The sequence below is a fragment of the Furipterus horrens genome, unplaced genomic scaffold (assembly GCF_987537825.1).
Source record: "Furipterus horrens unplaced genomic scaffold, mFurHor1.1.pri manual_scaffold_7, whole genome shotgun sequence".
In the NCBI taxonomy this organism is placed as follows: Eukaryota; Metazoa; Chordata; class Mammalia; order Chiroptera; family Furipteridae; genus Furipterus; species Furipterus horrens.
Window position 1 is genome coordinate 49,585,072 of NW_028327177.1, and position 13,262 is coordinate 49,598,333.

General features: G+C 42.8%; 1 protein-coding gene and 1 pseudogene across 2 annotated transcripts in view; one reads left to right on the forward strand and one right to left on the reverse strand.

Moving 5' to 3' along the window:
* LOC150004424 (uncharacterized) overlaps nucleotides 1-13,262 on the reverse strand; it is a 99,191-nt gene that overhangs the window by 3,192 nt on the left and 82,737 nt on the right. The gene's annotated exons all lie outside the window — the stretch shown is intronic.
* LOC150004425 (transmembrane protein 183 pseudogene) lies at nucleotides 3,870-5,468 on the forward strand (annotated as a pseudogene). Its single transcript, XR_016512462.1, has 2 exons — nucleotides 3,870-4,459; nucleotides 5,276-5,468. The product of XR_016512462.1 is annotated as a transmembrane protein 183 pseudogene (transcript).

The window sequence follows — 13,262 nt, forward strand, 5'->3', positions numbered from 1 at the left end:
TTCCCAATTCCTCCATTAAACCATGTATGTCATGGCAATACACAAAGCCACCATCACTTCGAAAGTACTGCAGAAATGCACTTTCTCTTGATCAAGTAGGATACCTTCACTCTTATCAAGCAAGTATTTCTTGTGCAGTCTTGATGCTAGGAGTTCTGAAGCCTTTGTGATAGTCCCAAATCTCATGTCAAATCATTCAACTCATGCTGATAAAATCCCTTATGAACTGAGTCATCTTCAATTTCAAAATCTTCATCGTTGCTGTCACTTAGTTCTTCACCATACTCCTGTTTTTTGAAAGAGTGTAGTTCAATGAAAACTGGCACTGGGATTTCAGCTGAATGAGGCACTGGGCATATAGCTGATGGTAGACTAGGATACTCTATTTTACATTTATTCTTCTTGTTATATCCTTATGTTTTCACTATACAAAGTAACAGTCACTTGAATGATATCTGTGCTCTTGCCAAACCATAAGTATATCAAATGGTGATTTATCACATGTTCCCTTCATCCACATCTGTAAACTCTCGACACACTGCTTGTACACCTTGTGAGGGACCCTAGACTTATCTTATCACCAAGTTTTACTTTAAAATATGCAAAATAGGCTTGCCTGGAAAATGTGTGGATGTTTGTCCTTTGAGTGGGAATGGTGAAATTGCCACAGATATAACAAAATGAATCAGGATTGTTTAGGCACTTACAACAAGAAATTGAAGAGGCAGACATGATCTGAAGGAAAGAAAATAAGTACATACGTAAACAAAAAAATAAATTCTGCTAACTCCTTTTTACAGACAAGAACTTGGACTACACTTTGGCATATTATTTACTATATAGAGTGGCACACAACCTCTCACCACACTGTCTCATGTGTAACTGAATAGCCTAGACAAGTATGAACCTGTTGCTGGTCTCCAAGGTCACCCCCTACCCCTCCCCACTGTCAGGAGGTTTTCTCTCAGCCAACAGGAGAGCACTAGTGCTTCCTTCGATCCAGGCTCTACCCAGCCTAGAGTGGTCGCATTAAGATAAACTGTACAAAAAAAAAAAAAAAAAGAACTTGACATGATAGAAGAAAACTAACTGCAGATTTGAAATCAGCATGCCGATTTAAGTCTAAAACAGCCAAAAAATACAGAAGATGGCGGAGGAGTGAGGAGAGGCTGCGGTTTCAGGCTCCCGAAACCCGTCTGCAGTTTGGGCTAATTGCAGACAGAACATCTCAGTGAGCAGCTGGACACTGGCAGGAGTTGAGCCAAGGCACTGCTGGATTAGAGAAAATCCATCTGGGAACAACCTGTTTAGTGAGGATAGCGGAGGAAAAGGGGACAAAATGGGATTCCTGACTGGGGTGGCTGCCAGAGCTGTGGCTGGAAGTACACAAAGGCTTGTTGGTGACCACAGGCTACCCGGGAGAGGAGTTGGGAGGAGAGCAGATCTCTGCCCGCTGGCAGAGACAGGACTCGACTAAGTGGCATTGGTGCTGAAGGACAGGAGACAGAGTGCTGCCGGGCAAGCGAGAACATAATTCTCCTTTATATTTTTCTCTAGTGGACGGTGGAGAGGGAAGGAAAGTTTGGGGGTGGTAGGCCATTCTTGAGGACCGCAGGTGCAGTGGTGCGCTCATCCACTCCCCAACCCTACCCTTGGGTCCCGGGGGCGCGCATAGGGAAGTGCCCTCATTCACTGGCCCAGGTGCGCAGGGCTGAGCATCCAGGTGCCCCTTGGACACGGACACACGCCAACAGACATAAAATCAGTGACCCAACGGGTGCAGGGAGGGCCCACTGGACACGCAGAAGACTGTGCACAGTCGCCCCTGGCCAGCCCAGTGGGAGCCAGGCCAGAATCTGGAGCACAGAGCACTTGCCCAGGCTCTGCATGTGCCCGCTCAGGAGGTGCGGGAACGGTGGGTGGCTGCGGCCTGGGAACAGCTGGCAGCAGCGACTCACAGACACTCATGTCTACTGAGCACAAGTGTCTGCAGCCCTGCCTTAAGAGGCGAGAAACCAACTCCCAGAACACGGTGCTGCAGGCCTGAGGCTAGCTCCCCAGCCGCTTGGGTGCACACCTGCACTTGAGCCAAAAAACACCTCAAGGGCTTTCCCAGAGCGCGGCACGGCCGGCTTTCTAGGAGCGCAGCGCGGCAGGCCCGAGCTTAGTTCCCCGGACACCTTGGGTGCGCACCGGTGCTCGAGCCAAAAAAACACCTGGAGGGCTTTCCCGGAGCGCAGCACGGCCTGCTTTCCTGGAGCACGGCGTGGCAGACCTGAGGTGGGCTCTTGGCTGCCTTGCATTGCGCCCTGCCGGCCACCTCGCGCACACCACTGCTGCAAGGAATAGGAATCTCTGACCCATCACATTAGACCAGCTGTGGACTCAGAAAAAGAAGACGACACAAGGAGGCTGAACTGAGTAAAAACATTCCTTTTTTTTTTTTCTTTTTCCCTTTTTCCTTTTTTTTTTCTTCCTGAAAGAGGAGGGGAGGAGGGAGGAGGGGAAAGAAGGAGGAAAAAACAAACTATATCTCTAATCTGTTTTATATAATCTTTCCTTCTTATCCCTCTTCTTCAATTGTTGTTTATTTGTTTGTGGGCCTAGTTTAGCCTCCCTTTCACTCTAAATAAATAGACTATAACTACTATATAAATCCAATACTATATAATTCCACTTTCCTACTATATTCTGCACTCTTCCCCCCCTTTTTTTTTCTAGTTATTAACATACAACGTAAATATTACCTACTGTCTTGCACAGTCTCAACTATTATTAACCTATTATCCCCTCTCTCAAAAATCATATTTTTCCTTCACTAAAACAACTCTTATCTATTCTTCCTATAGTGTAAAAGCTCTAATCTCTCTACATTTATATTAATACTGGCTCGTTGGCTGATGATAGCAGGATAGAGGGTGGGGGATATTTTTGAGGGTGCGGGTCTCCTGCTGGGGCTGTGTGTTTATGTTTTTAACAGCATCTCCACAAAAGAATTCGAGATAAAGTGGATAGAGTGACTCTCAATCAACAAGCCAGAAGGAATATCCTAACAAAAAAATCTGAAATATAACCAGACAGCATAAACAAACGATATAAAAGGTACCCCAAGAACATCAGGCTCAGGAGATCAAAGAGACTGCACCATTGAAACCCCCAGATCTACCATAAAAAATCTCATACCACAAAGGTGGGAAGGCAAAGCAGACAAATCCAAATAACAAAAACAAACAAGAAGAATCCAGCATGGTAAGACGCAGAAACAACCTCTCAATGAAAAGAAAAGAGGAATCCTCAGAAAGAGAGGTAGATGGAATAGACATAGCTCAAATGTCAGACATGGAATTCAAAACTATGGTGGTGAAGAAGCTCAATATGCTCGAAAACCACAAAAACAACTATGACAACCTCCAAGGAAGTTACCAACAGCTCCAAGAAAATTACAGGGAACTTGCAGAGAACTACACCAGCATAAAAAAAGACATAGAGACTATCAACAAGAATCAGGAAGAAATGAAGAATGCAATCTCTGAACTGAAAAACACCGTAGAATCAGTCAAAAGCAGACTAAATGAAGCAGAGGATCTGATTAGTGAGTTAGAGGATAATGTAGGTAATAATTCTCAAATGATACAGCAAAATGAAAAAAGATTGAAAAAATATGAACAAGATGTAAGGGAATTACAGGAGAGCATTAAAAAAAATAATATCAGGATCATAGGAATAAGAGAGGGAGAAGAAAAGGAGCACGGAATTGAAAAACTGATAGGAGAAATAGTGACAGAAAATTTTCTGAACCTGATGAGAGAAAAAGTTATGCAAGTCCAAGAAGCACTGAGAGTTCCAATAAAGAGGAACCCCCGGCGGGGCGGGATGGCTACGGGGCTGCCCGGAGCTGGCCCGCGGCTTCCGGAGCCGGCTCTGGGGCCTGAGACATGGCCTGGGGTCCCGGCCCGCTAGGCTGGCCTCGCCCCGACACGGCCGCCATGCCCAAGCAAGGGAAGCGACTCAAGTTCCGGGCCCACGACACCTGCTCTGGACGAGTGACCGTGGTGGACTATGCCAACTCGGACCCGGCCGTCGTGAGGTCTGGGCGGGTCAAGAAAGCCGTCGCCAATGCTGTCCAGCAGGAAGTAAAATCTCTCTGTGGCTTGGAAGCCTCTCAGGTCCCTGCCGTGGAAGCTCTCTCTGGGGCTGGTGAGCCCTGTGACGTGGTGGACAGCAGCAACGAGCTGGACGCCCCGGAGGAGAGTGTGCAGGAGAGAGCAGTCTCCAGGAAAAAGAAAACCCGGAGGCACAGAGGAGACCTGGATGGGGCTGGAGAAAAGTACCCCATGGATATTTGGCTACTGCTGGCCTCCTACATTCGTCCCGAGGACATTGTGAATTTCTCCCTGATTTGTAAGAATGCCTGGACTGTCACTTGCACTGCTGCCTTTTGGACCAGGTTGTACCGAAGGTGCGGCCCAGGGAGCTCCCTGTTGTCTGTGTAGCTGGTTTCATGCTCTTTGTGATGTGGACCTGCTCCCAGGATGGTGACCTTTGCACTTTCTCTACTCCATGCCTGGCGTGAGCCTGGCTTTGGACTCCTTGAGTCCCTCTAATTTAAAACCGAGAGTATTAAGTCATCCAGGTAACCATCTCCCCCGTGGTCCCCTGCCCTGATCCAGTATCCATGTACAACAAAAAATCTTGCTTCAGGTTTCAGAAGAATTATCTTTGACTTTTCCTCATGGGGTTATCCTAGCTACAGTTTTCAAAAGCTTCACATGCCCATCTCTTTGCCTTTCCAACTGGATTAGCTTTTTAGGTTTGCTAGTCATCTTGAAGTATTGTACAGTTTTCATACTGACGCTGCCCTGCATATAGTCGTGGAGGTGAGGAGAAGGGTGCCGAAGTGTAGTGAAGATTATGAACTGCCAGTGATAACATGCTGAGACATGGGACAGCAGACCCTGGTGGCTCTTCCTCAGGACACGGCCTGAAGCCTGTTGTCTGTCAAGGCAAAGACTTGCCCTTTTTTAGAGTGAAATACTGAGGATTACAAATTTTACAAAGGGTGCAGAAGTACAGGATTGTAAGGTATATGTGGATTGGGTTTCATGTAACAAAGAAGCAAAAGTAGCTGAGAAGTGAAGGAGATGGTAGTTTGCATGGGAGTGAGCATTGAGGACGAGCTGACCACTGGTCGGGCGTCATGCAGAGGTGAGGAGCCACGGGGGACTGACCAGGAGCAGGAGCGACACGTTGGTAGGAGTCCTGTGTCATGTTTCAGGCACTACACGCTGGATGCCTCTCTGCCTTTGCGCCTGCGACCAGAGTCCATGGAGAAGCTGTGCTGCCTCCGGGCGTGCGTGATCCGGTCTCTGTACCATATGTATGAGCCCTTTGCTGCTCGAATCTCCAAAAACCCAGCCATTCCAGAGAGCACGCCCAGCACATTAAAGAATTCCAAAGTAAAAAAATAAAAAAAAGAGGAACCCCCAAAAACCCACTCCAAGGCACATCATAGTTAAAATGGCAACATTCCAAGACAAAGAGAGAATCCTAAAAGCAGCAAGAGAAAAATAGCAAATAACTTACAAGGGAGCTCCAATAAGGCTATCGACCGATTTCTCAACAGAAACATTACAAGCCAGAAGGGAACGGTCAAAAATATTTCAAGCAATGAAAAACAAAGGCCTACAACCAAGAATACTCTACCCAGCAAGGCTCTCATTCAAAATAGAAGGTGAAATAAGGAGTTTCTCAGACAAAGGAAGACTAAAAGAATACATCTCCACAAAACCAGCATTGCAAGAGATGCTAAAGGGAATATCCTAAGAAAAAGGAAAAGAAAAAACAAAAAAAGAGTAGAGGAACAGAGATACAAAACGGAAATGAATAAATACATGTCAATAATAACGTTAAATGTAAATGGATTAAATGCTCCCATTAAAAGACATAGGGTAACGGAATGGATAAGAAAACAGGACCCACATATTTGCTGTCTACAAGAAACATACCTCAAAACAAAAGATTTACATAGACTGAAAATAAAGGGATATAAAAAAATATTTCAAGCAAATGGACCTGAAAAAAAAGCTGGGGTAGCAGTCCTCATATCAGACAAAACGGATTTCAAAGCAAGGGCAATAAAAAGAGACAAAGAAGGACATTTCATAATATTTAAAGGAACGATTCATCAAGAAGATATAACACTGATAAACATATATGCACCCAACATAGGAGCACCCAAATACATAAAGAAAATACTAGAAGACCACAAGAAGGATATCAACAACAACACACTCATAGTAGGGGACTTCAACACTCCATTATCAACAATAGACAGATCATCCAAGCAAAGAAACACCAAGGATATACAGGCATTGAACAACACACTAAACCACATGGACCTAACTTATATAGAACTTTCCACCCCAAAGAAGCAAAATATACATTCTTTTCAAAGGCACATGGGACATTTTCAAAGATAGACCACATAGTAGGACACAAAACAAGCCTCAACAAATTCAAGAAAATTGAAATCATATCAAGCATCTTTTCAGACCACAATGCCTTGAAACTAAAAATCAACCTCAGGGAAAAAAATCAAAGATACCCAAACTCATGGAGAATGAATAACACGCTCTTAAATAACAAATGGGTTAACAATGACATCAAAGAGGAAATCAAGAAATTTCTAGAAACTAATGACAATGAACACACAACAGCCCAAAACCTATGGGACACAGCAAAAGCAGTCCTAAGAGGGAAGTTCATAGCAATACAGGCATATCTGAAAAGGCTAGAAGAATCTCAAATAAAAAACCTAACCATAAAGCTACAAGAACTAGAACAGCAACAACAAACAAAGCCTAGGGCAAAAAGAAGAAAGGAAATCATCAAGATCAAAGCAGAATTAAACGACGTAGAAACTAAACGAACAATCCAAAAAATCAACAAAACTAGGAGCTGGTTCTTTGAAAAAATAAACAAATTTGACAAGCCTATAGCCAGGCTCATTAAGAAAAAAAGAGAGAAGGACTTCCGGCCAAGATGGAGGCTTAGACGGACACGCTAGGTCTCCCTCTACAACTAGAGAGGAATACAACTACTTCAAAACAAAGGATAACTAGAAATTCCAGAAAATAAAACTACACGGAAGCCCAACATATGAAGTTATAAACCAGCGGTGCCATTTGGGCAGGTAAGAGTTAAAGAAGGCAGCGCTGTTTGTGATCGCACCTGAGATCAGGCGGGGCGGCAAGAAACCCCGGCTGCGGTCGGGCCCCCCGCAGTGCGCGACCCCGGCGCTGGGGAGAGCAGCCACCGCATCGCCTTGAACGGTGAGGCCCAGGGGGGCGGGAGGACAGATCCCGGTCTCCTAGCTGAATAACTGTGTGAATCCATCTTGGACCCCCGCCCCCAAAGAAAGAAAACACCACAGGGCTGCGAAATAGATCGCAGACAGGTGCCGGTCGCTGACTTATGACGCGTACACAGGCACTGCCTCCGACAGCCGGCCCAAGAAAACAAAACGCATCTGTCAAAATGAGGCAGACAACTATAGAAATCCCGGTGACACAACTCACCAGGCAGCAGATAGAGAACCTGACAGATGAACAGATAAGAAACCTGTCAGAGGCTCAGTTCTGGGCCATTGTTAGCAGGTGGCTTACAGAATTCACAAAAGAGCAGGAAAAAGATAAGAAAGAAGCGAAAAACTTTCATAACGAAAGGAACAAAACTACATACGAGACAGATGGTGAGGAAATAAAATCCAGAGTTCATTTCAACAAACTGGAATATGGAGAAGGAACAAGCAGTCAACCAGTGCAGCAAGAGGAAATGGGAAGCAACAATGAGAGGATCAGAAACCTCTGGGACAGCTATAAAAGGCCCAACATAAGAATCATTGGTTTGCCAGAGAGCGAGGAAGATGAACTAGAACTTGAAAAATTGAGTGAAAATATAATAAAGGAGAACTTCCCAGACTTGGGGAAGGGAATAGACTTGCAGGTCCAGGAAGCAAGGAGAGTTCCCAAGAGACTGGACCCAGGGAGAACCACTCCAAGACACATTATAATCAAAATGTCAAAAATTAAAGATAAAGAGAGAATCTTAAAAGCAGCAAGAGAGAAGAAAAGAATTATGTACAAAGGGGTCCCAATTAGACTATCAGCTGACTTCTCAAGGGAAACCCTACAGGCAAGAAGGGACTGGCAAGAAATATTCAAAGTAATGAAAATCCAAAACCTACAACCACGAATACTCTATCCAGCGAAATTGTCATTCAGAATAGAAGGACAGAGAAAGTGTTTCCAGGACAAAATAAAACTGAAAGAGTTCATTAGATCCAAACCACTGTTATATGAGATGTTAAAGGGACTGGTTTAAAAAACAGAAGCTAGGGAGATGAAACAAAGGCAAACTAAACAGGCAACGAGAGTGGAAAAGGAACTGTGGGTACGGGAAGCATATTGGGGGGAGGTCAACAGGGAGGGGGAGTGGGGAGAGGGAGGGAGATGATATAGGAATTGGGGATCATGGTAGGAGGGAATGGAATAGACGGAGAGAGGTTGGGAGGAACTGTATGCACAACTAATGGACATAATCTAAAAGAGGGAAGGGAAATTGGCACAAATGTAATATTTTAATCAATAAAACACATTAAATCTGAAAAAAAAAAGAAAAAAAGAGAGAAGACCCAAATAAACAAAATCAGAAATGAAAGAGGAGAAATCACACATCAGAAATACAAACAATTATAGGAAATTACTACAGACCACTACATGGCAATAAATTTGACAACCTAGTTGAAATGGACAGATTTCTAGAAACATATAACCTTCCAAAACTGAATCAAGAAGAAGTAGAAAGTCTCAACAGACCAATAACAAAGAAGGAAATTGAAATAGTAATCCAAAATCTCCCTGCACACAAAAGCCCTGGACCGGATGGCTTCACAGGCGAATTTTACAAAACATTTAGGGAAGAACTAACTCCTACCCTCCTCAAACTATTCCAAAAAATCCAAGAAGAGGGAAAAAATCCCAAACTCTTCCTATGAAGCAACTATTACCCTAATCCCAAAACCAGGTCAAGACACAGCAAAGAAAGAAAACTACAGGCCAATATCACTGATGAACATAGATGCTAAAATCCTCAATAAAATTTTGGCAAACAGGATCCAACAATACATCAAAAAGATCATACACCATGATCAAGAGGGATTCATCCCAGGGATGCAAGGATGGTTTAATATTCGCAAATCAATAAATATAATACATCACCTAAATAAAATGAAAAGACAAAAAACACATGATCATATCTATAGATGCAGAAAAAGCATTTGATAAAGTACAACACCCATTTATGTTGAAAACACTCAGCAAAATGGGAATAGAGGGAGCATACCTTAACATCATTAAGGCTATATATGAGAAGCCTGAAGACAACATCATACTCAATGGACAAAAACTGAAAGCATTCCCCCTGAAATCAGGAACTAGACAAGGCTGTCCACTCTCCCCACTTCTATTCAACATAGTGTTGGAAGTCCTAGCCACAGCAATCAGACAAGAAAAAGAAATAAAAGGCATCCAAATTGGGAAAGAAGAAGTAAAACTATCACTATTTGCAGACGACATGATAGTATACCTAGAAAACCCTATAAACTCCACTAAAAGACTACTTGATATAATAAGTGAATTTGGCAAAATAGCAGGGTACAAAATAAATATACAGAAATCTAAGGCATTTCTGTACACCAACAATAAAATATCAGAGACAGAGGCAAAAAAGAAAATACCATTTACTATAGCAACAAGAAAAATAAAGTACCTAGGAATAAACTTAACCAAAGAGATAAAAGACCTGTACACTGAAAATTATGCAACATTGAAGAAAGAAATTAAGGAAGATACAAATAAATGGAGGCAAATACCATGTTCTTGGATGGGAAGAATCAACATCATCGAAATGGCCATACTACTCAAAGCAATTTACAAATTCAATGCAATCCCTATTAAAATACCAATGACATATTTCACTGACCTAGATCAAATCCTCCAAAAATTCATATGGAACCAAAAAAGATCCCGAATAGCAAAAACAATCTTGAAACAGAAGAACACAGCAGGAGGAATCACGATACCAGACATCAAACAATACTACAAAGCCACAGTGATCAAAACAGTCTGGTACTGGCATAAGAACAGACATATAGATCACTGGAACAGAATAGAGAGCCCAGAAATAAACCCAGGCCTCTATGGTCAACTAATCTTTGATAAAGGAGGAAGGAACATAAAATGGAGTGAGAAGAGCCTCTTTAACAAATGGTGCTGGGAGAACTGGACAGGGACGTGCAAAAAAATGAAACTAGACCACCAACTTACACCACACATGAGAATAAACTCAAGATGGATTAAAGACTTAAATGTAAGCCGTGATACCATAAAAGTCCTAGAGGAAAACATAGGCAGGAAAATTTCAGATATCACACGTAACAATATCTTCACGGATACATCTCCCAAGGCAAGAGAAATAAAGGAAAAAATAAACAAGTGGGACTACATCAAACTAAAAAGTTTCTGCTCAGCTAAAGAAAACATCAGCAAGATGAAAAGGAAACCAACCATATGGGAAAACATATTTGCCAATGATATCACAGACAGGGGACTGATCTCCAAAATATATAAAGAGCTTATACAACTCAACATCAAGAAAACAAACAACCCAATTAAAAAACGGGCAAAGGACCTGAACAAACACTTCTCCAAAGAGGACATACAGAGGGTCCATAGGCACATGAAAAAATGCTCAACATCATTGGCCATCAGAGAGATGCAAGTAAAAACCACAATGAGATACCACCTTACGCCTGTCAGAATGGCCATCATCAACAAATCAACAAACAACAAGTGCTGGCGAGGATGTGGAAAAACAGGAACCCTACTGCACTGTTGGTGGGAATGCAGACTGGTGCAGCCACTATGGAGAACAGTATGGAATTACCTCAAAAAACTAAAAATGGAACTGCCATTTGAACCAGTGATTCCACTGCTAGGATTATACCCGAAAAATCCTAAAACCCTAATTCAAAAAAACTTATGCACCCCTATGTTCATAGCAGCCCTGTTTACAATAGCTAAGTGCTGGAAACAGCCTAAGTGCCCATCTGTAGATGAGTGGATCAAAAAACTGTGGTACATTTACACAATGGAATACTATGTAGCAGAAAGAAAGAAGGAACTCCTGCCATTTGCGACAACATGGATGGAACTAGAGAGAATTATGCTTAGTGAAATAAGCCAGGCAAAGAAAGCAAAATACCATATGATATCACCCAATACAGGAAACTAAAGAGCAACACAAACAAAAGAACTAAATAGGCAAAGACTAGAATAGTAGTCAGTAGGGGGGAGGGGGGAGGGAGAGAAGGAGGATAAGTAAGGGAAGGGTCTAGTCAAGGAACGTATATGAATGACTCATGGACATGGACAACGGGGAGGGATATAATTGTGGGAGAAGGGATGGGCTGGGAGGGGGGAGCAAGAGGGGAAAAATGGGAAAACTGTAATTGAATAACCAAAAAATAAAACTAAAAAAATAAATAAATAAATAAAAGAGGCCTAGCCTTTAAAAAAATAAAATAAAAATAAAAAAAATAAAACAGCCAAAAAATCAAACTCAACTGGAATTGTTAAAAATTGTTCCTCTGTGTAGGTTTTCAAAGATCCACTGAAGTTAGTGAGTGTGTGATGTTTATACAATTTTTATTTTCTAGGCTACTTGTTTGGCTGAATAACAACAGACTTTCCATTTCAATACTCTGTGTGAAGAGGATTAATCCCCATGTGTTCTCAAGAAACATCCCCATTACAGAGGTGAGAACACAGAGGTTTAGAGATGCAAATACCTACTCAAGGTCATGCAGGTCAGAACTGAGAACTGTCCAAAGCTAGGGCTGCATGGCATACTCTCTTAGCTAGCTGAGACTCATCTGCTTCTCATGTGGATGCAAAGGGCCTTGGGAACCTTGTCACTTCCAAATTGGGGGACAGTGTACAAGATAGACACACATGGCCTATGAAAATGATTGACTTCCAGAAACACACTTCCCTCTCTTCCTTTTATATTGAAGGGCGTTTTGATATTTTCATCATAGACATCCCAGATTCCGCAAAGGGTCAAATGCTTGGTGATTCTAGACTAGAGGAGCCAGACACAAGGCATGAATTTGCGCAGATGACTCAGGAAGAAACAAATCCACGTGGCTGGTGACCAGCTGGCAGGTGAATTAAAGCACCGGTGAGGCAATTGCAACTCAAGGAACCCTGGGATTGCCCTACACTACTTGCTATCTGATTGTTGAAAAGTTAAATGAGTGTGAAATCCATAGGCCAGGCTGGATGCAAGGCAGCAGCCATCATCCCAAAACTGTTGTTGGCAATGTACCACTACAGCATTTTGATCTGAAACCTGGCTGTGGCTGTTAAAATTTTACATGTGCGTGTCCTTCCACCAGCAGTGGTCATCTCTCTAGCTGGAAATATTATATGTATAGTGTGGTCCTAGTTGTATCATGCAATTTCCATGAGTTTAAACTCCTAGAACTTCAGAATGTGCCTGTATTTCAGTTTGAGTCTTTAAGCAAGTAATTAAGGTGAAGCGAATTCAGAGATGTGTGTCTTAATCTAAGATGACTAGTGGCCTTAGAAGAAGAAGGGAGGATCCATGGAAGCCCAGAGGGAAGTCCATGTGACACAGAAGTAGGAAAGGGCCATCTACAAATCCAGGAAAGGCCTTTCAGGAGGAAAAAGCCCAAGAAAGACCTTTCCAGAGGACAGCTAGTTAAAACTACACCCTCACCTCTAACCACTGGAATTGTGAAAAGATTAACATATGCTGTTTCAACCACCCAGTGGGGTCCTGTGTTATGGCAGCCCAAGCAAAGTAATACAGTCCATTCAGCCACACTTAAGTGATCCTGGGACTACTGCTTGCATGGTACCTAAACTGAATTACATACACCATGTCCACCAGCTCTGAGTAGCTGCCTCACTGTGGCAAACGACCTCCATTAGTGGAGAAGGTCTGCAAGGACAGTCTAGCTGACTGCTCCACAGAATAACTGAGGCAGGTAATTTGAAGAAAGAAACACACACACACTCACACCAGGAAAATAAAAATATGCTTGTGCTCTACAGTGAAATCAAACATTTTTTCCTAATATGCCTACAAATACCAGGAATGCCTTCTTCCTCTCACTT